The following is a 24,987-nucleotide window of genomic DNA, read 5'->3' as shown; positions in this document are numbered from 1 at the left end:
GTTGGAACATTACCGGCTTGCCAGAGGCTTGCCAGAGCCGGCGGCCTTAAAGGTGTTTCGCAAAGTCCTCCCCCTTCCTGATGGAGGCCTTCAGCTCCTCCAGGGCTTCCGCCACCAGTTTCCTGCAATATTATAAGATCCCCTACATAAAGTCGCTGACTTGAAGCTAAGGAGATCATATTTAATTCTGAAGCTTGACTTTTAAAAAAAATCCATCGCAAATCAAATCACAACATCTGTCAGAAAAATCACAATTAACCTTTCTGCCTCACACACCAAAAAACAACACGGCCAAAGAAAAATAGTTCGTAAGAGTTTATTTACAGTACATTGTCCAGCAAACAGCTTCCTTGTGAAGGGAGGACTTTTAGTGCGCCTCCCCTTGACCTGGCGTGTTTCCAACAAAGTCCTCCCCCTTCCTGATGGAGGCCTTCAGCTCATCCAAGGCTTCCACCACCAGTTTCTCCTCAAAGGCAGAGAGCTTCCCCAGGCCCAGGTTCCTCTTCACTCCTTGTCCACCAAGGAGGAGAGGGGTGGAGAAGTATGTGCATTCGTGATCCTCAGACCTGACGAATGCACACTCCACGACCCCCTCTTTGCCATTCATGGCATCCAGCAGAGACAAGGCGAACCTTGCCCCTGCGTATGCCATGGAGAGGGTGGCAGAGCCTGCCCCAGCCTTTGCCTCAACCACCTCCGTGCCTGCCTCCTGGATCCGGCCCGTCAGGGTGGCCAGCGTATCTAATTTTTAAGAATTTCCGAAGTGATGGGAACAGTGGAGTTTACCGGGTTGGTGATGACACATAACATTGCGTCAGGGCAGTTGCGGGCACAGGTATCTGCCAGGGTGGCCACGATGGAGGCGTTTGTGTCAAATAGATCATCTCGCGTCATCCCCGGCTTCCTGGGCACTCCAGCAGGGATGACGACAACTTCACTCCCCTTCAGTGCTTGCGGGAGTTGCTCTGGGCCGACGTAGCCAGTCACCTGCGCCCTGGTCTCGATGTGGCTGAGGTCTGCAGCCACTCCGAGGGTGTGGACGACGTCGTAAAGGGAGAGCTGACTGACCAGGGGACTGCTCTTCAGGAGCAGTGACAGGGGCTGGCCGATGCCCCCGGACACACCCAGCACTGCCACCTTGGCATTGTTCTGGGAAGAGGTGCATAAGCTACGAGCGATGCTTGCAGCTGATCTTGCGATGCGGGAAAACATTCTGACTACTGGTTTGCTGGTAGGATTAAAACAAAATAGAAAGTATGTAGATTCTCCCTTAGCAACGGCACTGACATCCTCTACCACGGCTCCCGGTCGAGAGCGACAAAAACTCTTGACTAAAGAACCGAACTGAATTGAAGTTCAAACAAGTGCACAGTTAGTCCTTGCTGCAGAAAATGTCACTCTGAGATGATCATCCAAAGGGTTCCTGTCTTCCAAAGTGTGCTGTCAAGAACAAATTAAATTATGTCAGTTAAAGAGATTATGTTAATCATGTACACAGATTGTTTCTCAGTAAACGTGACATTAATTAGTGTCAATAACAATAGAGGTCGACCGACATATTGGCCGGCCGATATTTGGCATTTTTTTTAATACTACGAGTGTAGTACGCCGATTTACAGACAGGCACGTCTGCGGGCAGCCCAGTGTTACTGTTGCTTCTGGTTTTTTTTTTTCTTGTGTCGGACAGTTTCACTCCGTGTGTGTGGGGCGGAGCAGGCAGATCTCTGCAGCGTGTTTGAGAGAACGGAGATTCGAACAATGTGTCAGACGTCTAGATGAAAAGTGCACGACTTTGCGCTGTTGGTTTCCTCATTAAACATGTCTATCTTTTATACGGGCTTATCCGTCGAAAACGTCACAATCACTAGGGGCTTACGTTGTCCTTGCATACAAGGCTGTGTAATACGACAGAGTTATTTTATTTTCTGCGATCGCTAGATTCTAATTGTGAATTTGGCTTGTAAGCCATCTGTCTGCTAACAACATAAGCAACATGTTAGTGACAGGTTTTGGGCCTTGTACACTACTCATCATACCACGATGCACTTAGTTACTAGTGTTTTTTTTTCTTTCAAAATGTATTAGAGTGTAATTGTTTTAATGTGCATGGAATACTGGAATTGTAGAATGAATTGAAGATGAAAGCACTGTAATAAAAATGCTAACCTTGCATTTCATCTTCTGCTTTAGTAATTGCTATCTAATGGCTGTGAGGGACGGGTGGGGCAAGGAAGACTCAGGGACCGGAAGTGGGATTAACCCTGGGGAACCCAGAGCACCTTATTATAGGAAAAATATCTCCATTGGCTAAAATGATCATACAGACCCAGTGAACTCAAAAACAGGTGTTTTGTAAAAAAAATAACCCTTTCCCAGTCCATGTTATGAAATGTGCCATATACGACCCGCTGGACTGTTCATGCTCTTCCAACTTGTTAATTTGTTAATGTAAAGGGGCAGCATGTGGCTCAGTGGGCTAAGCCTGTGTGCTTGTAATCACAAGGTTGCCGCTTCAAACCCAGCCTCAGCATGTCTGCGGGTCCTTGAGCAAGGCCCTTAACCCCCAGCTCCCTGGGCGCTGCCATGGACTGCTTGCTTGCAAAGACCAAGTTGAGGGAGGCGTAAAAAAAAAAGACAATTTCCCCACGGGGATTCATAAAGTGATGACTATTATTAAATTTCACCTATGAAATAAGGACAGAAAAGAAGGAGAAACCAAATCTTTGCAACATTCTCATTTCCAAAATGCAAAATGCATTTATTGAGTTTTCCTTTTCATCATTCACCATGTGCTGGCAATAAGACACATGCTTCAAACATGCCAAACCATCAAGAAACAGGTCAAGTGAACGGACCTGCAAAAAGGTGCACTACACACAGAAAGTTTACCTGTGGTGGGTTGTAAGGTCTGGTGTACCACATGTATTCCCTCTGTTTTTGAGGCTGATGTTGAGCACATGGAACATGATCATCACAGTTGCCAGAAAAGTTTCAAAACATCCAAAACCTAGTTGTACATGTTCTATAACATCTAAACATTATAACTGATGATGCAAAATTTCTGCCACTTACCTATTCACAGCTTGACAGGTGAATCTCAAAACGCGTTAGGGGCCATATTTATTGTGGAAAAAAATCTGGTTAATTGAGTCAGTAATCACTAAATGTCACTGTTACTGGTTCAATGGGCTGTAAAGCAAAAAAAAAAATTTCTTAACTTTGATGAGTGGGTTGAATGTAAGGCAGAAATAAAAGGAAGGGTCGTGTATGACCCTGTGGGTTCCCCAGGGTTAAAACTGAAGACAACATGCACATTCCTTTTTGTATTGTTTAGAAATTTTCCTTTCCTAAGAAATGAAGAGTTTGCTGCTATATTGTGCACTAGGAGATTCTGATGCTGCTGTTTTTATTGTTTATAAGTTTGTTTACAAGTTGTATTGTGTTTTGTTATTTAAGTTTATATTTAAATTTACACAAGTCAGTATTCAATAAATGCCAAGTTGAGAAATTTTCTGTATCGTTTGTTATTATTAGCGTGATATTTTACCATGCAAATAGAGGGGAAAACATCCAATTATCGGCCAAAAAAAAATCGGCAGCATATATCGGCCATCGGCTGACCCCGACTCCTAAATATCGGCATCGGCTACTGAAAAACCCATGGCGGTCGACCTCTAAATAACAATACTCACAGAGGACACGCTGCACACGGAGTTTCATCTGGGCCTCCAACCAACCTCGTATAGCTGTCACTGAAACTGGCCTGACGTCTGTGAACCGGCACTCCTGCCTGGCACGTCCACATCCAGGGTCACCAGGTGGGTCTGAAGAAACCTGTCAAATACTGACTGGACATCCAACTGTTGATTTGATCCAAAGGCAGCGTCCCGTGCAGTGCCACAGGCAGCACGACTGGTTCCCTCTTCCGCAGACTTTCCACTGAAATGGAGAACAGTTTAAGGTTAGTATTCAGTGGTGAGGGTTTTGATTTCGTGTGTCGATTTTTCCAAGTCTTCTGACATACATAAAACATGCTTACCGATTTACCTGCCAGCTTGCTCCTCAGCTTACTGGCCGCCACCACATTTTGAGCTGTCGGAGTAGAATGAGTGAGATAATCGGCGAACAAAGACTTTTCAGAGTCTGTCGTGCTCTTGCTGTCTGTTTCAAACACTCCTGGGCAGTCTGGCTGGTCACTGGGTCCATCTGGTATCAAAAATGCAAGATTAATATAAGAACATAAGACATTTACAAACGAGAGGGGGCCATTCGGCCCATCAAGCTCGTTTGGGGAGAACTTAACTAATAGCTCAGAGTTGTTAAAATCTTATCTAGCTCTGATTTAAAGGAACCCAGGGTTTTACTGTAGCTTCCGCTACACTAGCAGGAAGACTATTCCATACTCTAACTACACGCTGTGTAAAGAAGTGCTTCCTCAAATTTGTTTTAAAATGTTCTCCTGCTAATTTCCACAATATGAGAAACTAACGTAACACCCGATAACGTATTTAGAAGATACTGTAGGGGAAATGCATCATGACGATTAGCTAACTTTTGGTGTAGCCGGTTGAGGTCGTTTGAGACGTTCTATGTATGTCTTCCTGTGGTGGAGACAAAAAACCTCATCCCACCCAGGTCATCAGTGGTTCTTTGATCCCCCTTGGAGCTCAGCAGATGTGGACGCACATGGCTGAAGTAGATGTCAAACCACAGTGGCAGAGGAAAAACAGCAACAAAGATTTAATTCCTGCTTTTGAACAGGCCCTGCTTGGTTCTGGCTGGAAATGTGAAATAAATTTGATAAATTCAGATTTCTCTTCCTCAGAGAATAGAGCAAATGTGGCCCCTCGTTGTATGGATGTTTCCTGCTACTTCACACAGATGACCGTATCGTATAGCCCATTAAGATGGGTAACAAAAAGAGTACTGTACAATACTTACGGTCAAGGGACGTCACAAGCAGTAGGGTAAGCAGGATTTCTTGCTGATTTTGGGTCTCCTGGCAGCACACATTGAGAACAGCAGGGGTGTTAGAAAAGACTAGAGGCAGAGAAGACAAAACGTATCACCAAATCAACAAGTTACATGGGTGTGAACAATTGAACTTACCTCCTTTGGGCAATCTCCTTGCTCACCAGCTTGGCACAGCTTTGTTGGGGTGAGCCAATGTACTCAGTGAAGAACATGCAGTCGCTCCACAGTCCTTCATTCAAGTACCTGAGGTCAGTGTTTGTAGTATGATATTTCAGGAATCTGAAAGAGGAAGTACACATATTTAAAGTTTATATACACACACACAAACAAACACACACATATATATGCATATATATATATATATGTGTGTGTGTGTGTGTGTGTATGCTACTAATTCACAAAACATGCCACCAACCTCTTCAGACTCTTTAGGTAATTCATCTGCATCTGCTTGGACAGCTTTACCTCAGTCATCTCATAGAGGAACAACTTAGTTTTATCTCTTTCCTCGACAAATCCCAAGGAAGGCTTCTCCAAGTTCATGTAATAAATGAACCTGCTGACATTTTTCACCTGTAAAGAAAAAAAGCATAACGGGGGGAGGGGGGGGCATTAGTCACCAGTCACCACTCCAGGTGATTGAGGACACTCCAGCTCCTCAATCATCCATTTAAAAGGATCAGTTTTGTAAATTTCAGACAGAAGAAACAACATGATATATAAACAGGCTGAAAAGCTCTTCAACCAACCTGCTAAGTGGGTTCGCATCATTGAAAATCTCTTGCATGTGCCTGTAGCTGAAGATCCTGCCCCACTGCAGAGTATCCTGCACATCCTGCTTCGCCTTGTCTTTACCTTCCTTGATGGCATCATTAGATGTTGTCTTCAGGCAAACCCGACTGATAGCAATTGCATAACAAAAAATACCTTGCCCTGAGCGATTTCACTTGTAATCTTATCATTTACTTGTGTCCTATTATTGTGCAGTACAGACAAACCAAAACAACAGAGGCGAGAGCTTGCTCACAAGGGGACTCTTCTTCAGGAGCAGTGACGGGCTGGCCGAAGTTGTTGTGCAAGCGAGCGCTCTTGGGTGTTGGCGTGCTCCGGCTTCCCGCTTGTTGTACACCCGTTACTTGGTAGTGGATCTGCTCTGTGTTCGCATCGCGCTGTACTGCTCTTAAAGTAGATTTGAGGACATAGGCATGGGCGTAAATCCCGGGGGGGGGACGGAGGGGACATGTCCCCCCCTATCCGAGGGTTGTCCCCCCCCAAAAAAATTATATATATATAAAAAAAAATCGCACTATTGTGAAAAATATATGTATGTATACCTAAAATAATTCTGTAAGTAGAAAAAAAAACAAACGCAAAAAATGCATTTAGAAACAGTTGAGTTCCCCCTCCCCTTCCTCACAGTGGTTTGGCCAACTGCCTGCTTTCCCAGTTCATCTCACCTACTCTACACACGAGTCAGGTTTGTGGCTGCGGCTCAATTAATGTTGAACTCCAGTAAGTAGGGTATATTATTCACTTTAAATAAAGCGATTCTCTTTAATGTAGTTGATGCAGACTCATTCATAAATTAGTTGCGGCAAAAATGCTGATTACCGATTTAATTTTCCATGAATCTGCTATATTAGCGATTAAAATATTACTTATCTACATTAACGTTAGCTTGTTTACAATAGCTTGTTGCATAGTGCACTGCAACTAACACGCCAAAGCCGTTTCCCATGCATTGTTTTATTTGTGACGACTTGGCATAATGTTAACTTAACATTAACGGCCACAATTAGCATATTGTTTAGCTGTGCATTTACTAAATGCTACGTCCGAACTGACCCCACTGTATTTTTTTGTATAATCAATTTCTATTATGCATTTAAACAGTCATGTTTAAATTTTATTGTATGTTGATGGCTTGACTGTAAACAACATTAACAAACAATGCAATAAATAGTTTTGAGGAAAAATCTGCTTTGTCATTGAACCTGAGAAAAACTTTGAAAATAACCATAATGACGCAGTCTCCATGCTACAATAATAATGATAGAAGCAAAGTTTTTCATTGTGGGGACATATCTTTATAAGTACAATTTGACTTTATTATTTGTGTCCCCTTCAAAAATTGCTCATGAGAAATTTTATATTTATTGTCCCCCCCTACTGTTAAATGAAATTTACACCCATGGACATAGGGATGGAAAAATATTTGCACTCAGTTTCCTCGGAGCTGACAAACGCACACCCGACAACCCCCTCTTGTGCCAAGTCTCAGCCTCCTCGCTGAGTCTGCCTTATTGTACTGTAATTCTTAGGAGCTGTATACAAACTTGTACAAGCTGTTCACATCGTTTTTTTTTTTTATAACTGAATGCTTTTTCCACTTTATTTTAATCCATCAATATGCTGCAAAACTGATTTGCAGGCCTGGAGTTTGTGATACCATTTTAATAAATACTGAAGGAATTTGTTCTTTTAATCTTAAAAAGATATACTCTGACACATAACATACCGTCAGGGCAGTTATGGGCACAGGCATCACCCAGGGTGGCAACGATGCCGGATCCACGGGGGAGGAACGGGGTTAGGTCGGACGGGAGAGGGAAGGTTCTGGAGGCGTGAGAAGAGGAGGCAGGAAAAGTCGGGCGGTACGGAGCTGAAACAAAGACAGGGTTAGATCGCTCAGCAATTGCATACCAAAAATTACCTTGCCCTGAGCGATTTCACTTATAATCTTATCATTTACTTGTGTCCTATTATTGTGCAATACAGACAAGCCAAAACAACAGTTTGTAACTTCACTTAAAGTAGATTTGAGGACATAGGGATGAAGAAATATTTGCACTAAGTGTCCTCGGAGCTGACAAACGCACACCCGACAACCCCCTCTTGTGCCAAATCTCAGCCTCCTCGCTGAGTCTGCCTTATTGTACCGTAATTCTTAGGAGCTGTATACAAACTTGTACAAGCTGTTCACATTGTTTTTTTTATGACTGAATGCTTTTTCCATTTTATTTTAATCCATTAATATGCTGCAAAAGTGATTTGCAGGCCTGGAGTTCTGGATACCATTTTAATAAATACTGAATGAATTTGTTCTTTTAATCTTAAAAAGATATACCCTGACACATAACATACCGTCAGGGCAGTTATGGGCACAGGCATCACCCAGGGTGGCAATGATGGCGGATCCACGGGGGAGGAACGGGGTTAGGTTGGATGAGAGTGGGATGGTTCTGGAGGCGTGGGAAGAGGAGGCAGGAAAAGTCGGGCGGTACGGAGCTGAAACAAAGACAGGGTTAGATCGCTCTGCAATTGCATACCAAAAATTACCTTGCCCTGAGCGATTTCATATATAATCTTATCATTTACTTGTATCCTATAATTGTGCAGCACAGACAAGCCGAAACAACAGAGGCGAGAGCTTGCTCACAAGGGGACCCTTCTTCAGGAGCAGTGACGGGCTGGCCGATGCCCCTGGACGCACCCAACACTGTCACCTTGGCATTGTTCTGGGAAGATGTGCATAAGGTACGAGCGGTGCTTGCAGCTGATCTTGCAATGCGGGAAAACATTCTGACTACTGGTTTGCTGCTAGGATTAAAACAAAATAGAAATTATGCAGATTCTCACTTAGCAATGGCACTGACATCGATTAAAATAAAAGTTGTTGTGCACGCGAGCGCTCTTGGGTGTTGGCGCGCTCCGGCTTCCCGCTTGTTGTACACCCGTTACTTGGTAGTGGATCTGCGCTGTGTTCGTATCGCGCTGTACAATTAGCTGGACGACGGATTTGTGGTGGTGTTTATTGTCCACCGATTTGGATAGAATAATTATTAAAACATGTGAACACAAGGGTTACACACAGTCTTCTACCGTCTCCCAGTCCACATTGTGGAAACTCCGCTCACAGCAAATAAGTTGTACGCATTACTGCAAACTGGACACAACCATTCGATCAATTACAAAGGAAAATAAAATACCAGTGCTGGATAAACAACACACTTGAGTAGAGTAATTCCTGAAACAAGTGGATACAGGGGTTACACACAGTCATCTCCCTAACAGAGAACATAAAAAGCCCGGTCACCTATATCCATCAAAATAACGCATTTTAACAAAAACGACATGAAACGGCACACGAATATATTTATTCACAAACGTAAACAAAAGCAAAACTACATAATTCTATACAATATAACTGAAAATACACTTCTTGTACGCGACCGCTGAAACACTACGTACCGTCTCGGAGTCTACGGGGCAAACTGAGGCGCCCAGAACTAGGCGCTCTGGCGCCCCGCCCAGGATTAACTACGGGGGCTCGGCTAGCAGCAGCGAGTCGGTTTTGGCTTACCGCCGGTAAAACAATCGAGTGCCACCTGTCGCCACGCCGCGCAATTCCGGCGATTCTGACCAATTTTGCCAGTGCGATTCTGTTTGGATTTCCCCGTCTTCATCCCTGAAATCGCAAATTTCAACCCTGGAAGTCGGAGTTCAATAAATAAATCAATCAGTCCAACAACTGGGAGAAATGATTCTTGGAAAATTTGCAACAGTGGAGAAAGGATGACAAAACATCGAATACATTTAAGTCAGATGACAATAGGGCTGAACGGTTTGGGGAAAGGATCTAATTATGGTTTTTCTGACAGATGTTGTGATTTGATTTGCGATGTTGGTTTTTTTAAAAGTCAAATTTCAGTATTAAGTATGATCTCCTTAGCTTCAAGTCAGCGACTTTATGTAGGGGATCTTATAATATAGCAAGATCTTACCACACAGCGAACAGGCTGCGTTAACATAATCAGACTAGCATTTGTAGCTACAGGCTATTATATATGCGGCGCTGTGTCCTAAGCAGTTAGATAACACGTTTATTGAGCAGATGAACAGAAGAGATTTAGCAGAAGAATCTGCTGTAACCTTTGTGGGCGCTCAAATTATCTGTTGGCTATTTTTTTACAGTGTAAAGCAATGGTGATGAGTTTGATCACGGAAGTAATACATGTGACAGTTTTGCACATGACACAGAACACTGGCCCACTATACCTGTGGTACAGCCCCACAGGCCGGCTGTCATCAGTGATACGAAGCCAGGACAGTGCCAAACGCCCGGTTTTTTTCGGACACCAACTGGGAAGTTACACTTCATTTTAATTTTTATTCATCTGTGAAAATGATTAGTCTAAATGCTCACAAATGTAGCCTGAACGATCTTCCAACAGGAATGATAATTAAAACATGCCTGTATGTTCCAGGTCATCTGATAAATTAAGAGTTCAATTCTATAGCGTCAGGTACTATAGTAACGGCACACGGGCTCGAACTGGGAAGAAAATTCGGCCCAACATACACGGGGCAATATCAGGTTATTTATAATATGAGCTAATTAAGCGACGGATATTAATTTGGCCTTTGATCATGAATTATTTAATTACTTATTATTAAAACTGCATGGTACATTAGTCTTAAGCAGCGAACTAGTGTTTACTGTAGCATTTGTGGCTACTCTATGGAAATATATGTTCAGAAAAGCCACGTACACAAAATGCATTTCTTTCACTCCCGAAATGCATTTCGTCCACAAAGTGACGTTCTTCCATTCTGTTCCAGTCCGTTTCCAATGAGATGTTGCATCCCTAGTTTGCGTGTTTACGTAGTTGCTTACGTAAGTTATAGAACGCAGGGAGGGTATAAATCTCGTCGTTGCTGAGGGAGAGTCTGCAGAATTCTCATTTTGTTTTCAGCTTACCAGCAAAGCAGTACTGACAATGTTCTCCCGCATCGCCAAATCAGCTGCGAGCATTGCTCGCAGCATCTGCAGCTCTTCCCGGAGCAATACAAAGGTGGCAGTGTTGGGTGCATCCGGGGGCATCGGCCAGCCCCTGTCACTGCTCCTGAAGAGGAGTCCCCTTGTGAGCCAGCTGTCCCTATACGACGTTGTCCACACCCTCGGAGTGGCTGCTGACCTCAGCCACATCGAGACCAGGGCGCAGGTGACTGGCTACGTCGGCCCAGAGCAACTGCCGCAAGCTCTGGAGGGGAGTGAAGTCGTCGTCATCCCTGCTGGAGTGCCCAGGAAGCCGGGGATGACACGGGATGACCTGTTTGACACCAACGCCTCCATTGTGGCCACCCTGGCAGATGCCTGCGCCCGCAACTGCCCTGACGCAATGTTATGCGTCATCACCAACCCGGTGAACTCCACTGTCCCCATCGCTTCAGAAATTCTTAAGAAGCATGGAGTTTACGACCCCAAGCGGGTGTTTGGTGTGACGACTCTAGACGTCGTCAGGGCTAACACCTTCGTGGCTGAACTCTCGGGACTGGATCCGGCTCGCGTCAACGTTCCCGTTGTTGGTGGCCATGCGGGCAAGACTATAATTCCGCTTTTGTCCCGGTGTTCTCCCAAAGTGGAGTTCACTGCGGATACGCTGGCCACCCTGACGGGCCGGATCCAGGAGGCAGGCACGGAGGTGGTTAGGGCAAAGGCTGGGGCAGGCTCTGCCACCCTCTCCATGGCATATGCAGGGGCAAGGTTCGCCTTGTCTCTGCTGGATGCCATGAATGGCAAAGAGGGGGTCGTGGAATGTGCATTCGTCAGGTCTGAGGATCACGAATGCACATACTTCTCCACCCCTCTCCTCCTTGGTGGACAAGGAGTGAAGAGGAACCTGGGCCTGGGGAAGCTCTCTGCATTTGAGGAGAAACTGGTGGTGGAAGCCTTGAATGAGCTGAAGGCCTCCATCAGGAAGGGGGAGGACTTTGTTGGAAACACGCCAGGTCAAGGGGAGGCGCAATAAAAGTCCTCCCTTCACAAGGAAGCTGTTTGCTGGACAATGTACTGAAAATAAACTCTTACGAACTATTTTTCTTTGGCCGTGTTGTTTTTTGGTGTGTGAAGCAGAAAGGTTAATTGTGATTTTTCTGACAGATGTTGTGATTTGATTTGCGATGGATTTTTTTTAAAAGTCAAGCTTCAGAATTAAATATGATCTCCTTAGCTTCAAGTCAGCGACTTTATGTAGGGGATCTTATAATATTGCAGGAAAAGTCGGGCGGTAGGGAGCTGAAACAAAGACAGAGTTAGATCGCTCTGCAATTGCATAACAAAAATTACCTTGCCCTGAGCGATTTCACTTGTAATCTTATCATTTACTTGTGTCCTATTATTGTGCAGTACAGACAAGCCAAAACAACAGTCTGCAACTTTACGTAAAGTAGATCCTCGGAGCTGACAAAGGCACACCCGACAACCCCCTCTTGTGCCAAGTCTCAGCCCCCTCGCTGAGTCTGCCTTATTGTACTGTAGTTCTTAGGAGCTATATACAAACTTGTACAAGCTGTTCACCTTGTTTTTTTTTTATGACAATGCTTTTTCTATTTAATTTTAATCCATTAATAAGCTGCAAAAGTGATTTGCAGGCCTGGATAGCATTTTAAATTAATAATTTTATCTGAAGTACTTCTTTTCATATAATATAGCAAGATCTTACAACACAGCGAACAGGCTGCGTTAACATAATCAGACTAGCATTTGTAGCTACAGGTTATTATATATGCGGTGCTGTGTCCTAAGCAGTTAGATAACACGTTTATTGAGCAGATGAACAGAAGAGATTTAGCAGAAGAATCTGCTGTAACCTTTGTGGGCGCTCAAATTATCTGTTGGCTATTTTTTCACAGTGTAAAGCAATGGTGATGAGTTTGATCACGGAAGTAATACATGTGATAGTTTTGCACATGACACAGAACACTGGCCCACTATACCTGTGGTACAGCCCCACAGGCCGGTATCATCAGTGATACGAAGCCAGGACAGCGCCAAACGACCGGTTTTTTTCGGACACCAACTGGGAAGTTACACTTCATTTTAATTTTTATTCATCTGTGAAAATGATTAGTCTAAATGCTCACAAATGTAGCCTGAACGATCTTCCAACAGGAATGATAATTAAAACATGCCTGTATGTTCCAGGTCATCCGATAAATTAAGAGTTCAATTCTATAGCGTCAGGTACTATAGTAACGGCACACGGGCTCGGACTGGGAAGAAACTTCGGCCCTGATTTTAAAAGTGAGCATTAAACAATTATAACTAATTTCAGTTAAATTATTTATTCCATAATAAACAAATCTATCCAAAATAGTCTTATTTTTATTATAATAATATATAATATAGTTTTCCAAACGCGCATGCGCCTTTACGTATCCCCATGCACTGTAACGGTTTTTTTTCCCCGTCGCGCCACGGAGGTCGTTTGTGAGGAGTTTTGGCGGGCAGGCGTGAATTGTCAGAAGGTAATTTATAAGTTTTTTTGATGCTGCTGTTGCTGTTTATTTGCTATTTACTCGTATTTTAACATATTATTTATCTTAGCCGTAAAAAATTCTCGACGGTTTTGCGGACCACGTTTTAAAATTTCCTGTCAGAAAGTTATCAGATTAGATTGTTAGTTAATTTACGTCTCAGTACACAGTGGTGTGCAGCGGTTGTTATATCAATGTGTTCAGTTTGTTTTTTAAAGTAGGCCTATCAATTTTTCCATGTTCTCATTGAAGAGGACACTTCATTTTTCAGTGATCCAGAAAGACAGCTTGAAAGGGGAGATCGTTGTAGAAGGTACAATAATTTTCCTACCCCGTTTCATTGCTATGACTTAAGCACAGATTTCAAGCTTAGAATTTCTGCATTATAGAATAAAAATGTGTACTCTCTGCGGTTTATCTAATCCATTAGCATCTGTGTTTTTTGTGTATGTTGTCTAAAGATTGTAATTTTCTATTATGGCTGTGCGATATGTCCAAAAACTCATGTAACATTTTAGGTCATTTCATATCTCGTTGATACATATCATGATATAGCACATTTTCTGTAGGTTCAGAGCATAGTTTATGTAAAATGATCACATGGATAGACTTATGTCTTGTTAACTCTCATTTGTCTAGTGTATCATTCAAATGTATCAAATAGCTTAAATGCATTACCACTAACTGTGATTTGCAACACAATGTAATAAATGACAGAATATTTTATAAAACAATTAGTATTTTTCTGTCGTTACATCTTCATTTTGCACAGCCCTATTTATAATTATAGTATACACATTTTTTCAATAGACCAAACAAGAGATTGGAGGAGCTGGGCCATGGCTGCGGTAGTGTAGCTGTAAAAAAAGATGTCCATCCCTACCCAAACCTCCTCCTCGTCCAGTATTGACCTCTATTACCGAACACACTTCATCCTCTTCTGAACAACCTCCTTCTTCTCCTACTGCTGCATGTTCAGAGTCTCCCCAGCCAGCAGTAAATGAGCTACCAATGAGTTCTGCGACAGCAGTGTCACATAACAGTCAACGTTATTCAACCTCAGTACTCATTCCAGGTATGGTTGCACATGGTTTGTCACAAAGTAATTCCATACCATAATGCACAAGAGTCCTTGTGCAGGCCTGGCCACCAGACGCTCGCCATCGAGCCCCACCCCCAGGCCTGGCTCCAGGGGGGGGCCCCGGTGACCCGCGTCAGAGCGAGGGAAAACGTGAATCAATGTTTTTACTCATCATAAGGGGTCTGATGAGCCACACTTCGTCTGGTTCCTCACCCAGGACCTGTTTGCCTTGGGTGACCCTATCAGTAGCATAAAGCCCTGGGCAACTTAGCTCCTGGGATCATTGGAACACGCAAACCCCTCTACCACGATAAGGTGTCGGCTCCAGGAGAGGTTGCACCAGGAGAGGTTGCAGGAACTGTTAAGGAAATAATTTGTATCATCATTTTTTCTGTTAGTCTCTATGCCTATAATGTTGCAGACCTGACTCACATATACACAATGATTAACCTTCCACTCATAAAATACTTTTTTTAATGAATACAGGCAAAGTTGTTAGTACAGTCTGAGTTAAAAAGTGACATAAAAAGTTAAGTGAAGTAAGACTACTAAAATCCCTCTTTATAAATGTATCAACCTTTGCAGACTGTCTACCTGGGAACTGTTGGAGGTGGAGATGTAGCATCTACAACCAGGCGTGTGATGTCAACTCTCATGACCAATGAGCTAGCTACACAGCTAAACTGGATGGGCCATGGAGAAAAACAAGGCTTTTGAAGCCTAAAACTCTGTATAGTTGCCTGCGGTAAGATTTACTCTGGATTTTAGAGCCTCAGCTTCTTAATTTACACTGGGCAGAATATTTTAATTTGTACTTCAGCTTTTGATGAACAAGAAATTTCTCAGTTGCAAACTATACGTTTGCCCACAATGGGCCAGCATTTTGGGGCCAATGTCGTGCCGATGTGCAAATTCCAATCGGGCCAATGTAGGCTGCCCACTTGGGGCCCGGCGACCCATAACGCCTCAGAGGCTCAGCTGACACTTGCCAAATCTGAGCTAGTGAGGGCCACAGAGGTTAAGCCGGTGTTTGCCGTAACTCAGCGTGTGTGCGCCTCAGAGGCTGGGCCGGACTTTATGCCATAACCCAGCGTGTGCGCACCTCAGAGGCTGAGCCAGACATTATGCCGTGACTCAGCTTGTGCGAGCCTCAGAGGCTGGGCCGGACTTTGCCGTAACTGAACTTGGGCAGTCGCATCGGGTCTCGGACAAACGGGGTTGAGTCAGAGGCTGGAAGAGAATGTTAGTTAGAATAACCCCAGTCTCTGAGAAACATGCAGAGGTTAACAAAGTCAGACAGCCAAGAAGTAATCAAAAACACAGTTTATTAACAATTAATATATAACACATCAATTTAACTAAATATAACATTAAGGTCATTTTAACCCCACCGAGTGGGGGTGAGGTGTCTTGTCGGAGCCAGTGGACTTTTGCTTCAGGACACTGGTTGGAACATTACCGGCTTGCCAGAGGCTTGCCAGAGCCGGCGGCCTTAAAGGTGTTTCGCAAAGTCCTCCCCCTTCCTGATGGAGGCCTTCAGCTCCTCCAGGGCTTCCGCCACCAGTTTCCTGCAATATTATAAGATCCCCTACATAAAGTCGCTGACTTGAAGCTAAGGAGATCATATTTAATTCTGAAGCTTGACTTTTAAAAAAAATCCATCGCAAATCAAATCACAACATCTGTCAGAAAAATCACAATTAACCTTTCTGCCTCACACACCAAAAAACAACACGGCCAAAGAAAAATAGTTCGTAAGAGTTTATTTACAGTACATTGTCCAGCAAACAGCTTCCTTGTGAAGGGAGGACTTTTAGTGCGCCTCCCCTTGACCTGGCGTGTTTCCAACAAAGTCCTCCCCCTTCCTGATGGAGGCCTTCAGCTCATCCAAGGCTTCCACCACCAGTTTCTCCTCAAAGGCAGAGAGCTTCCCCAGGCCCAGGTTCCTCTTCACTCCTTGTCCACCAAGGAGGAGAGGGGTGGAGAAGTATGTGCATTCGTGATCCTCAGACCTGACGAATGCACACTCCACGACCCCCTCTTTGCCATTCATGGCATCCAGCAGAGACAAGGCGAACCTTGCCCCTGCGTATGCCATGGAGAGGGTGGCAGAGCCTGCCCCAGCCTTTGCCTCAACCACCTCCGTGCCTGCCTCCTGGATCCGGCCCGTCAGGGTGGCCAGCGTATCTAATTTTTAAGAATTTCCGAAGTGATGGGAACAGTGGAGTTTACCGGGTTGGTGATGACACATAACATTGCGTCAGGGCAGTTGCGGGCACAGGTATCTGCCAGGGTGGCCACGATGGAGGCGTTTGTGTCAAATAGATCATCTCGCGTCATCCCCGGCTTCCTGGGCACTCCAGCAGGGATGACGACAACTTCACTCCCCTTCAGTGCTTGCGGGAGTTGCTCTGGGCCGACGTAGCCAGTCACCTGCGCCCTGGTCTCGATGTGGCTGAGGTCTGCAGCCACTCCGAGGGTGTGGACGACGTCGTAAAGGGAGAGCTGACTGACCAGGGGACTGCTCTTCAGGAGCAGTGACAGGGGCTGGCCGATGCCCCCGGACACACCCAGCACTGCCACCTTGGCATTGTTCTGGGAAGAGGTGCATAAGCTACGAGCGATGCTTGCAGCTGATCTTGCGATGCGGGAAAACATTCTGACTACTGGTTTGCTGGTAGGATTAAAACAAAATAGAAAGTATGTAGATTCTCCCTTAGCAACGGCACTGACATCCTCTACCACGGCTCCCGGTCGAGAGCGACAAAAACTCTTGACTAAAGAACCGAACTGAATTGAAGTTCAAACAAGTGCACAGTTAGTCCTTGCTGCAGAAAATGTCACTCTGAGATGATCATCCAAAGGGTTCCTGTCTTCCAAAGTGTGCTGTCAAGAACAAATTAAATTATGTCAGTTAAAGAGATTATGTTAATCATGTACACAGATTGTTTCTCAGTAAACGTGACATTAATTAGTGTCAATAACAATAGAGGTCGACCGACATATTGGCCGGCCGATATTTGGCATTTTTTTTAATACTACGAGTGTAGTACGCCGATTTACAGACAGGCACGTCTGCGGGCAGCCCAGTGTTACTGTTGCTTCTGGTTTTTTTTTTTCTTGTGTCGGACAGTTTCACTCCGTGTGTGTGGGGCGGAGCAGGCAGATCTCTGCAGCGTGTTTGAGAGAACGGAGATTCGAACAATGTGTCAGACGTCTAGATGAAAAGTGCACGACTTTGCGCTGTTGGTTTCCTCATTAAACATGTCTATCTTTTATACAGGCTTATCCGTCGAAAACGTCACAATCACTAGGGGCTTACGTTGTCCTTGCATACAAGGCTGTGTAATACGACAGAGTTATTTTATTTTCTGCGATCGCTAGATTCTAATTGTGAATTTGGCTTGTAAGCCATCTGTCTGCTAACAACATAAGCAACATGTTAGTGAAAGGTTTTGGGCCTTGTACACTACTCATCATACCACGATGCACTTAGTTACTAGTGTTTTTTTTTCTTTCAAAATGTATTAGAGTGTAATTGTTTTAATGTGCATGGAATACTGGAATTGTAGAATGAATTGAAGATGAAAGCACTGTAATAAAAATGCTAACCTTGCATTTCATCTTCTGCTTTAGTAATTGCTATCTAATGGCTGTGAGGGACGGGTGGGGCAAGGAAGACTCAGGGACCGGAAGTGGGATTAACCCTGGGGAACCCAGAGCACCTTATTATAGGAAAAATATCTCCATTGGCTAAAATGATCATACAGACCCAGTGAACTCAAAAACAGGTGTTTTGTAAAAAAAATAACCCTTTCCCAGTCCATGTTATGAAATGTGCCATATACGACCCGCTGGACTGTTCATGCTCTTCCAACTTGTTAATTTGTTAATGTAAAGGGGCAGCATGTGGCTCAGTGGGCTAAGCCTGTGTGCTTGTAATCACAAGGTTGCCGCTTCAAACCCAGCCTCAGCATGTCTGCGGGTCCTTGAGCAAGGCCCTTAACCCCCAGCTCCCTGGGCGCTGCCATGGGTGGCTGCCCTTCGCAGACTGCTTGCTTGCAAAGACCAAGTTGAGGGAGGCGTAAAAAAAAAAGACAATTTCCCCACGGGGATTCATAAAGTGATGACTATTATTAAATTTCACCTATGAAATAAGGACAGAAAAGAAGGAGAAACCAAATCTTTGCAACATTCTCATTTCCAAAATGCAAAATGCATTTATTGAGTTTTCCTTTTCATCATTCACCATGTGCTGGCAATAAGACACATGCTTCAAACATGCCAAACCATCAAGAAACAGGTCAAGTGAACGGACCTGCAAAAAGGTGCACTACACACAGAAAGTTTACCTGTGGTGGGTTGTAAGGTCTGGTGTACCACATGTATTCCCTCTGTTTTTGAGGCTGATGTTGAGCACATGGAACATGATCATCACAGTTGCCAGAAAAGTTTCAAAACATCCAAAACCTAGTTGTACATGTTCTATAACATCTAAACATTATAACTGATGATGCAAAATTTCTGCCACTTACCTATTCACAGCTTGACAGGTGAATCTCAAAACGCGTTAGGGGCCATATTTATTGTGGAAAAAAATCTGGTTAATTGAGTCAGTAATCACTAAATGTCACTGTTACTGGTTCAATGGGCTGTAAAGCAAAAAAAAAAATTTCTTAACTTTGATGAGTGGGTTGAATGTAAGGCAGAAATAAAAGGAAGGGTCGTGTATGACCCTGTGGGTTCCCCAGGGTTAAAACTGAAGACAACATGCACATTCCTTTTTGTATTGTTTAGAAATTTTCCTTTCCTAAGAAATGAAGAGTTTGCTGCTATATTGTGCACTAGGAGATTCTGATGCTGCTGTTTTTATTGTTTATAAGTTTGTTTACAAGTTGTATTGTGTTTTGTTATTTAAGTTTATATTTAAATTTACACAAGTCAGTATTCAATAAATGCCAAGTTGAGAAATTTTCTGTATCGTTTGTTATTATTAGCGTGATATTTTACCATGCAAATAGAGGGGAAAACATCCAATTATCGGCCAAAAAAAAATCGGCAGCATATATCGGCCATCGGCTGACCCCGACTCCTAAATATCGGCATCGGCTACTGAAAAACCCATGGCGGTCGACCTCTAAATAACAATACTCACAGAGGACACGCTGCACACGGAGTTTCATCTGGGCCTCCAACCAACCTCGTATAGCTGTCACTGAAACTGGCCTGACGTCTGTGAACCGGCACTCCTGCCTGGCACGTCCACATCCAGGGTCACCAGGTGGGTCTGAAGAAACCTGTCAAATACTGACTGGACATCCAACTGTTGATTTGATCCAAAGGCAGCGTCCCGTGCAGTGCCACAGGCAGCACGACTGGTTCCCTCTTCCGCAGACTTTCCACTGAAATGGAGAACAGTTTAAGGTTAGTATTCAGTGGTGAGGGTTTTGATTTCGTGTGTCGATTTTTCCAAGTCTTCTGACATACATAAAACATGCTTACCGATTTACCTGCCAGCTTGCTCCTCAGCTTACTGGCCGCCACCACATTTTGAGCTGTCGGAGTAGAATGAGTGAGATAATCGGCGAACAAAGACTTTTCAGAGTCTGTCGTGCTCTTGCTGTCTGTTTCAAACACTCCTGGGCAGTCTGGCTGGTCACTGGGTCCATCTGGTATCAAAAATGCAAGATTAATATAAGAACATAAGACATTTACAAACGAGAGGGGGCCATTCGGCCCATCAAGCTCGTTTGGGGAGAACTTAACTAATAGCTCAGAGTTGTTAAAATCTTATCTAGCTCTGATTTAAAGGAACCCAGGGTTTTACTGTAGCTTCCGCTACACTAGCAGGAAGACTATTCCATACTCTAACTACACGCTGTGTAAAGAAGTGCTTCCTCAAATTTGTTTTAAAATGTTCTCCTGCTAATTTCCACAATATGAGAAACTAACGTAACACCCGATAACGTATTTAGAAGATACTGTAGGGGAAATGCATCATGACGATTAGCTAACTTTTGGTGTAGCCGGTTGAGGTCGTTTGAGACGTTCTATGTATGTCTTCCTGTGGTGGAGACAAAAAACCTCATCCCACCCAGGTCATCAGTGGTTCTTTGATCCCCCTTGGAGCTCAGCAGATGTGGACGCACATGGCTGAAGTAGATGTCAAACCACAGTGGCAGAGGAAAAACAGCAACAAAGATTTAATTCCTGCTTTTGAACAGGCCCTGCTTGGTTCTGGCTGGAAATGTGAAATAAATTTGATAAATTCAGATTTCTCTTCCTCAGAGAATAGAGCAAATGTGGCCCCTCGTTGTATGGATGTTTCCTGCTACTTCACACAGATGACCGTATCGTATAGCCCATTAAGATGGGTAACAAAAAGAGTACTGTACAATACTTACGGTCAAGGGACGTCACAAGCAGTAGGGTAAGCAGGATTTCTTGCTGATTTTGGGTCTCCTGGCAGCACACATTGAGAACAGCAGGGGTGTTAGAAAAGACTAGAGGCAGAGAAGACAAAACGTATCACCAAATCAACAAGTTACATGGGTGTGAACAATTGAACTTACCTCCTTTGGGCAATCTCCTTGCTCACCAGCTTGGCACAGCTTTGTTGGGGTGAGCCAATGTACTCAGTGAAGAACATGCAGTCGCTCCACAGTCCTTCATTCAAGTACCTGAGGTCAGTGTTTGTAGTATGATATTTCAGGAATCTGAAAGAGGAAGTACACATATTTAAAGTTTATATACACACACACAAACAAACACACACATATATATGCATATATATATATATATGTGTGTGTGTGTGTGTATGCTACTAATTCACAAAACATGCCACCAACCTCTTCAGACTCTTTAGGTAATTCATCTGCATCTGCTTGGACAGCTTTACCTCAGTCATCTCATAGAGGAACAACTTAGTTTTATCTCTTTCCTCGACAAATCCCAAGGAAGGCTTCTCCAAGTTCATGTAATAAATGAACCTGCTGACATTTTTCACCTGTAAAGAAAAAAAGCATAACGGGGGGAGGGGGGGGCATTAGTCACCAGTCACCACTCCAGGTGATTGAGGACACTCCAGCTCCTCAATCATCCATTTAAAAGGATCAGTTTTGTAAATTTCAGACAGAAGAAACAACATGATATATAAACAGGCTGAAAAGCTCTTCAACCAACCTGCTAAGTGGGTTCGCATCATTGAAAATCTCTTGCATGTGCCTGTAGCTGAAGATCCTGCCCCACTGCAGAGTATCCTGCACATCCTGCTTCGCCTTGTCTTTACCTTCCTTGATGGCATCATTAGATGTTGTCTTCAGGCAAACCCGACTGATAGCAATTGCATAACAAAAAATACCTTGCCCTGAGCGATTTCACTTGTAATCTTATCATTTACTTGTGTCCTATTATTGTGCAGTACAGACAAACCAAAACAACAGAGGCGAGAGCTTGCTCACAAGGGGACTCTTCTTCAGGAGCAGTGACGGGCTGGCCGAAGTTGTTGTGCAAGCGAGCGCTCTTGGGTGTTGGCGTGCTCCGGCTTCCCGCTTGTTGTACACCCGTTACTTGGTAGTGGATCTGCTCTGTGTTCGCATCGCGCTGTACTGCTCTTAAAGTAGATTTGAGGACATAGGCATGGGCGTAAATCCCGGGGGGGGGACGGAGGGGACATGTCCCCCCCTATCCGAGGGTTGTCCCCCCCCAAAAAAATTATATATATATATAAAAAAAAATCGCACTATTGTGAAAAATATATGTATGTATACCTAAAATAATTCTGTAAGTAGAAAAAAAAACAAACGCAAAAAATGCATTTAGAAACAGTTGAGTTCCCCCTCCCCTTCCTCACAGTGGTTTGGCCAACTGCCTGCTTTCCCAGTTCATCTCACCTACTCTACACACGAGTCAGGTTTGTGGCTGCGGCTCAATTAATGTTGAACTCCAGTAAGTAGGGTATATTATTCACTTTAAATAAAGCGATTCTCTTTAATGTAGTTGATGCAGACTCATTCATAAATTAGTTGCGGCAAAAATGCTGATTACCGATTTAATTTTCCATGAATCTGCTATATTAGCGATTAAAATATTACTTATCTACATTAACGTTAGCTTGTTTACAATAGCTTGTTGCATAGTGCACTGCAACTAACACGCCAAAGCCGTTTCCCATGCATTGTTTTATTTGTGACGACTTGGCATAATGTTAACTTAACATTAACGGCCACAATTAGCATATTGTTTAGCTGTGCATTTACTAAATGCTACGTCCGAACTGACCCCACTGTATTTTTTTGTATAATCAATTTCTATTATGCATTTAAACAGTCATGTTTAAATTTTATTGTATGTTGATGGCTTGACTGTAAACAACATTAACAAACAATGCAATAAATAGTTTTGAGGAAAAATCTGCTTTGTCATTGAACCTGAGAAAAACTTTGAAAATAACCATAATGACGCAGTCTCCATGCTACAATAATAATGATAGAAGCAAAGTTTTTCATTGTGGGGACATATCTTTATAAGTACAATTTGACTTTATTATTTGTGTCCCCTTCAAAAATTGCTCATGAGAAATTTTATATTTATTGTCCCCCCCTACTGTTAAATGAAATTTACACCCATGGACATAGGGATGGAAAAATATTTGCACTCAGTTTCCTCGGAGCTGACAAACGCACACCCGACAACCCCCTCTTGTGCCAAGTCTCAGCCTCCTCGCTGAGTCTGCCTTATTGTACTGTAATTCTTAGGAGCTGTATACAAACTTGTACAAGCTGTTCACATCGTTTTTTTTTTTTATAACTGAATGCTTTTTCCACTTTATTTTAATCCATCAATATGCTGCAAAACTGATTTGCAGGCCTGGAGTTTGTGATACCATTTTAATAAATACTGAAGGAATTTGTTCTTTTAATCTTAAAAAGATATACTCTGACACATAACATACCGTCAGGGCAGTTATGGGCACAGGCATCACCCAGGGTGGCAACGATGCCGGATCCACGGGGGAGGAACGGGGTTAGGTCGGACGGGAGAGGGAAGGTTCTGGAGGCGTGAGAAGAGGAGGCAGGAAAAGTCGGGCGGTACGGAGCTGAAACAAAGACAGGGTTAGATCGCTCAGCAATTGCATACCAAAAATTACCTTGCCCTGAGCGATTTCACTTATAATCTTATCATTTACTTGTGTCCTATTATTGTGCAATACAGACAAGCCAAAACAACAGTTTGTAACTTCACTTAAAGTAGATTTGAGGACATAGGGATGAAGAAATATTTGCACTAAGTGTCCTCGGAGCTGACAAACGCACACCCGACAACCCCCTCTTGTGCCAAATCTCAGCCTCCTCGCTGAGTCTGCCTTATTGTACCGTAATTCTTAGGAGCTGTATACAAACTTGTACAAGCTGTTCACATTGTTTTTTTTATGACTGAATGCTTTTTCCATTTTATTTTAATCCATTAATATGCTGCAAAAGTGATTTGCAGGCCTGGAGTTCTGGATACCATTTTAATAAATACTGAATGAATTTGTTCTTTTAATCTTAAAAAGATATACCCTGACACATAACATACCGTCAGGGCAGTTATGGGCACAGGCATCACCCAGGGTGGCAACGATGGCGGATCCACGGGGGAGGAACGGGGTTAGGTTGGATGAGAGTGGGATGGTTCTGGAGGCGTGGGAAGAGGAGGCAGGAAAAGTCGGGCGGTACGGAGCTGAAACAAAGACAGGGTTAGATCGCTCTGCAATTGCATACCAAAAATTACCTTGCCCTGAGCGATTTCATATATAATCTTATCATTTACTTGTATCCTATAATTGTGCAGCACAGACAAGCCGAAACAACAGAGGCGAGAGCTTGCTCACAAGGGGACCCTTCTTCAGGAGCAGTGACGGGCTGGCCGATGCCCCTGGACGCACCCAACACTGTCACCTTGGCATTGTTCTGGGAAGATGTGCATAAGGTACGAGCGGTGCTTGCAGCTGATCTTGCAATGCGGGAAAACATTCTGACTACTGGTTTGCTGCTAGGATTAAAACAAAATAGAAATTATGCAGATTCTCACTTAGCAATGGCACTGACATCGATTAAAATAAAAGTTGTTGTGCACGCGAGCGCTCTTGGGTGTTGGCGCGCTCCGGCTTCCCGCTTGTTGTACACCCGTTACTTGGTAGTGGATCTGCGCTGTGTTCGTATCGCGCTGTACAATTAGCTGGACGACGGATTTGTGGTGGTGTTTATTGTCCACCGATTTGGATAGAATAATTATTAAAACATGTGAACACAAGGGTTACACACAGTCTTCTACCGTCTCCCAGTCCACATTGTGGAAACTCCGCTCACAGCAAATAAGTTGTACGCATTACTGCAAACTGGACACAACCATTCGATCAATTACAAAGGAAAATAAAATACCAGTGCTGGATAAACAACACACTTGAGTAGAGTAATTCCTGAAACAAGTGGATACAGGGGTTACACACAGTCATCTCCCTAACAGAGAACATAAAAAGCCCGGTCACCTATATCCATCAAAATAACGCATTTTAACAAAAACGACATGAAACGGCACACGAATATATTTATTCACAAGCGTAAACAAAA

The 24,987-nt window shown here is 43.6% G+C and overlaps 1 long non-coding RNA gene and 3 pseudogenes across 1 annotated transcript; 2 read left to right on the top strand and 2 right to left on the bottom strand.

Moving 5' to 3' along the window:
• Positions 1 to 302: 302 nt before the first annotated feature.
• LOC140591678 (malate dehydrogenase, mitochondrial pseudogene) lies at positions 303 to 9,956 on the bottom strand (annotated as a pseudogene).
• Positions 9,957 to 10,322: 366 nt separating this feature from the next.
• Positions 10,323 to 11,851, top strand: LOC140591756 (malate dehydrogenase, mitochondrial pseudogene; annotated as a pseudogene).
• A 1,450-nt stretch (positions 11,852 to 13,301) lies between these two features.
• Positions 13,302 to 15,103, top strand: LOC140591677 (uncharacterized). The gene is made up of 3 exons (XR_011991958.1): positions 13,302 to 13,606; positions 14,104 to 14,368; positions 14,960 to 15,103. It is a non-coding gene; the product is annotated as an uncharacterized lncRNA (long non-coding RNA).
• Positions 15,104 to 15,682: 579 nt separating this feature from the next.
• On the bottom strand, positions 15,683 to 24,945 carry LOC140591676 (malate dehydrogenase, mitochondrial pseudogene; annotated as a pseudogene).
• Between the last annotated feature and the right edge of the window lie 42 nt (positions 24,946 to 24,987).

Source organism: Paramormyrops kingsleyae, chromosome 6, assembly GCF_048594095.1.
Source record: "Paramormyrops kingsleyae isolate MSU_618 chromosome 6, PKINGS_0.4, whole genome shotgun sequence".
NCBI lineage: Eukaryota > Metazoa > Chordata > Actinopteri > Osteoglossiformes > Mormyridae > Paramormyrops > Paramormyrops kingsleyae.
Note: the sequence above shows the minus strand (reverse complement) of the source record. Positions and strands in the feature narration are given on the sequence as shown.